Here is a 4,658-nt window from a genome sequence, read left to right as displayed (position 1 = left end):
GAAATATTGTGGAATGAATAAATGAATGAATAGAATGAGAGATAAGTGGATAAGAAGTATAAAGAAAGTGTTTTTAGGGTTTTAGAGGGGAGAATGGTGATTTAGTTGGTGAGATCAGGACACTTTCCTGTGGGAGCTGCTATCCGCGCCACCTGGCAGCATGGAAAGGCTGAGGGGCCCTTCCATGACATTTCTGATAACAATCAGCAAAAAGGAGAGTGTGGAAGCAGGAGAGAGGGGCAAGTTAGGGCAACAGAGAGTAATCTAACTTGGCAAAAGTCTGGGAAGGATGCGAGGCAGAAAAGGAAAAGAGCACATTATACCAGGGCGGCTCTTTTGTAGGTAGGTGAGCTCAATTGCCATTTAATAAATATTTTTCTTCCTTTTTTGTCTCTAGATGTGGCCGGCATGGTTGTCTCCTCAGTCATTGTCCACAGGACTCAGAGAACCAGTAGGAAAAGTGGCACAGACTCAAGGCCCGGCTTTCTCTCCAACGGTGAGAAAAGGAGCGGGTACTTCCTGGGGCCTAGCCCTGTGCTCCTCTAGTCGCCCGGATAGAGCCTCATGGGGTACCCATGTTGGGTTAAAATGGAACAAGGCACTTCATGAAATACTGAGCCTCTCACCACTGCAAACATTTAACCCAAGGCCTGATGACAATCTTCCCCCAAGTACAGTGATAGGATCAGAGTTTAGACTAGACAATGATTTACTTTACATTAAAGTCTCCTTCTCATGTAAGATCAGAAGAAGAAAACTAGTGGGGTCACTTCTGGAAGGAGCTTGCCTGCAGGTTTGGGGCTTGGAAGGACGTCGGCAAGAGAGAAGGAGGGGGCTTCATCTTGTTGGGAGAAGTGAGAGTTGTAACTGTGGTGTGAGTGAGTTCACCGAGGGAAGGAGTGTGAAAAGACAGGGAAGAGAGCTGAAGGCAGAAACAGGAGGTGCTCCTGGGACGGCGGCAGGTGGGGGATGTGCAGAAACTCACAAAGGAGATGCTATTCCGTGCGCTCAGGTCCACCAAGGACAGGGTGGTGGGTGGTGCTCAGAGGATCATTTCCTCACCTTTGAGAAAGCAGTTTCAAGAGACTCGCGGGGAGAGACCAATGGAGAAGGTGAGGGAGAGTAAGGGAAGGGGGATGGCGAAGGTGACTGTCATTTTCAGAAGTTGGGTGGTTAAGAGCTGGGAGCAGAAGCCTGTGGAAGAACTGGGTGAAGGAAAAGGGCTTTGGTTTCATTTTAGTAGAGAGTAACCATGGTCCTTTTTAAACACGAGGAAGGAGGTACAATCAGGCGAGAAGAAGCCAACGAGGGTGGGCAGAGAGGTGATAGACTGTGGCTGGTGAGAAGCGCTGGGTGAGAGGTTGGCTTTGGCAAAGAGGACAGTGCCATCCTTCGCAGAGTCCACAACATTAGAGAAGAGGAAGGTGAGGATTCAGAGAGATGGGCCGGCCAAGGCAAGATAACAAGATCCAGTGAGCTCAGTGAAATTGGAGATGAAGTTATTCCTAAGAGTGGAAAACAGAGAATGGCCAGGAGTCTTCAGACAAGAGATATGGAGGCATTTGATAGCAGAAAATGAATTAAAGAATTACCACGCATCCATGGGGACGCATGCAGACAACGGGTTTGTGGCCTTTCTTCACTGTGCTCTGCAGCAGAAAAGGAGGAGATGAAGTCAAACCACGTTGGGTTCCCTGGGTAGGAGTCATCAAAAAGGAAGAGGTGAGTGAAGTCACAAGGTGAGCCATGAGATTAGAAGCCAGGAGGAGGAAGACAGCACATTCAGGTGAGGAAGCAGGAAGGAATGTGTTTGTGATGGGCCACCTGTAGCAGGTGGATCTGAGGCTTCAGTAGTGACTTGGGGCTCTGTTCTCGATCCCAAGCTTCCACATGGCACAGGAGCCAGACACTCAGACTCTGTCGATGGTGGGGACAGCATGGTCATGGAGGTGAGGTTTGGGGAGGATGAGAAGTAAGATGGCTGATGCCTGGGTGAACCAAGAGGATGGTCCACATTTTGCGGATCTCAGAACGATTTGGGGGAATCCAAGGTGGTCTGGAATTCCCAATAAGGCTGAAGCCAGAAAATATAGTCTTTTGAGATTCCTATTGTGGGGGTCATCTCCGAGTTTCAAACTTGCAAACACAGAACCGCCTGGCAGTTGTGATGCCACATGAAAGCCAAAGCCATACCTCCCCCTTGGTCCCTCTGGCCAGCTGGGCACCTCAGATGAGAGCTGCGCCCAGGGCTGCACCATCTGCTGTTGGCTCACCTGCTGCTACACCCTAGCAGCCAGATCTAATGGCCCAGATGGCAACCACTGCAGCTGGTGTGGCTGTGGGCTCTGCTGTCGGCCCCACACTAGTTCATGCCATTGCTGGGGCTTCCGTGAGGAAGTAATGCTGAGTCCTCCAGGCCTGACCTCACCCAGGAGCCTCAGGGAACTCAGCCAGCTAACCACCACCAGCAGCAACAACAGGCTAGTGTGGTCACCACGAGATGAAACAGTGCTCGGCATGTGCCCAGAACCAGGGAGACCTCAGTGAAGTGCTGAAACAGTGCGATTCTACAAATAGATTAGTCTAATCAAGAAGTTAAGATTGAAAACATGAGAAATCATCTCTCATGATCAACTTCATTTAGTATAAAAATATAATTCATAGGAAAAGTATAAAACTACTTTATACTTTATACTCTATCATTATTACTAGTAGTTTCCTTGCATCAGAATTGCAATGGACCCGGCCAGTGTTGCTCAATGATTGAGCATCGATTCATGAACCAAGAGGTCACTGTCTTGATTCCTGGTTGGTGCACATGCCCAGGTTGTGGGCTCGATCTCCAGCAGAGGGAGTGCAGGAGGCAGCTGTAGATGTTTCTCTCATCAATGTTTTTTATCTCTCCTTTTCTCTCTCTCTAAAAACTAATAAAACATTTTTAAAATTGATTTCAGAGAGGGAAGGGAGAGAGAGAGAGAGAGAGAGAGAGAGAGAGAGAGAGAGAGAGAAACAGCCTACCTAATAAAAGAGTAATATGCAAATAACCATCACTCTGTGACAAAGATGGCGGCACCCATAGTGGCGGGGGATGGAGGGGACGCTGGTGGCATTGCCCTGGCAATACGAGCCCAGCATTCTGCACCCCAGCCGTGTGGAGGGAGGGGTCAAGGACCCAGCATCCCATGCTCTGGCCATGTGGAGGGAGGGGCCAGGAACCCAGCATCCCATGCTCTAGTGGTGTGGAGGGAGGGGCCTCTGGCCAGAGACCAGGGCGTGGGACGGTGGCATCATTGCAGGCCAGGCTGAGGGACCGCGCCCCCTCCCATGCACAAATTTTGTGCACCAGGCCTTTAGTCAATGATAAGAGAGAATCATTGATCGGCTGCTTCCTGCACACCCCACACTGGGAATCGAGCCTGCACCCCAGACATGTGCCCTGACCGGGAATCAAGCCATGACCTCCTAATTCATAGGTTGATACTCAACCACTGAGCCATGCTAGCTGGGCAAAACGTTAAAAAAAAGTATTGCAATGGAAGAAGGTGTTTTTACTGTATAGAAGTTTACTGAGATGGTATTGAGTTTGGGGCTGGACAAATGTTTGTGAGGTCTCCTTAAATTAGCTTTTGTGATGTTACTTTCTATGAATCAATGAGAATAAAGTGATTTTCTTTAGAAAAAAATCCTACTGTGACTATTTTTACTGCCATGCTGGTGTGGATGGAGGAACATAGAAAACAGTAACTACCTCATAGAACTGCATAAGAGTCAGATTTGATAATACAGGTGAGCCATTCACATGGTGCCTTCTGGGCACTTGGTTCCTTCACCCAGGCACTCAGCTTCATGCTAAGTTTTGTAGAGAAACAAAAGAAATGACACATGGGTGCCTTTTACAAGGAGCTTGTGTTCTAGTTGGGAGAGAGAGCAAAGGTGTGCCACACAGGCCTACCCCACATGGCAGTGGTGCCCAACTGCCTGCCTGTGTACTCGGCCCCTCTCTGATTGACACATGCCAACCCTGGTACAACTTAGGCACAGTTGTGGATACAAGAATTCAGTGGAGGGAGTTGGATTGGCTTCAGTAATTCAAACGGCTTCAGGAAGGTCCCATTTGAGGTGGGTCTTGAAATAGGGAGGTGGGACTTCGAAGGCTCACAGCTGGAGAATTAGGATAGGTCAAGACACAGTTTGTTTTAATGCATCTGGAATGTATGTAATACTAATAATGAAAATACTATGAATAGTGATGATGACAGACACATAATGAGAGTTTCCAAGGTGTTAGAGAATGTGCTAAGTGCTCAACGTGAATCATCTCACCTCACAGCAATCCTAGGAGATAAATCATTAGAGTCCTTTTGGCTGCAAGTCACAGAAACCTCAACTCAGTTCAGAGATAAGGATTCTCTTGGCTCATGTAGCTGGATATCTGGACGTAGGGTGGGCTGCGGGCAGGGTTTTGTCATAGTCTGGCTCCATCTCCCACTTCTCAGTGTACTTCCTCGTACTGCCCTCCCCACGCATCGGCTTCAGTTCCCCTCAGACAGGAAAGCAGCGCATCCTCTACCTTCCTGGGGAGAGGGATGCGGCATCCCATGGCTTTCTACCAAGAGGCAAGGAGCTTCTTTTCTAGAAGCCACAGCAACTTTTTCCTT

The 4,658-nt window shown here is 48.6% G+C and overlaps 1 pseudogene; it reads right to left on the bottom strand.

Annotated features, from left to right (window-relative positions):
* Positions 1-395: 395 nt before the first annotated feature.
* On the bottom strand, positions 396-582 carry LOC118659439 (annotated as a pseudogene).
* Between the last annotated feature and the right edge of the window lie 4,076 nt (positions 583-4,658).

The sequence above is a fragment of the Myotis myotis genome, unplaced genomic scaffold (assembly GCF_014108235.1).
Source record: "Myotis myotis isolate mMyoMyo1 unplaced genomic scaffold, mMyoMyo1.p scaffold_m19_p_6, whole genome shotgun sequence".
Classification (NCBI taxonomy): Eukaryota; Metazoa; Chordata; class Mammalia; order Chiroptera; family Vespertilionidae; genus Myotis; species Myotis myotis.
The sequence above is the reverse complement of the archived record's forward strand: the minus strand, read 5'-3'. Positions and strand labels throughout refer to the sequence as shown.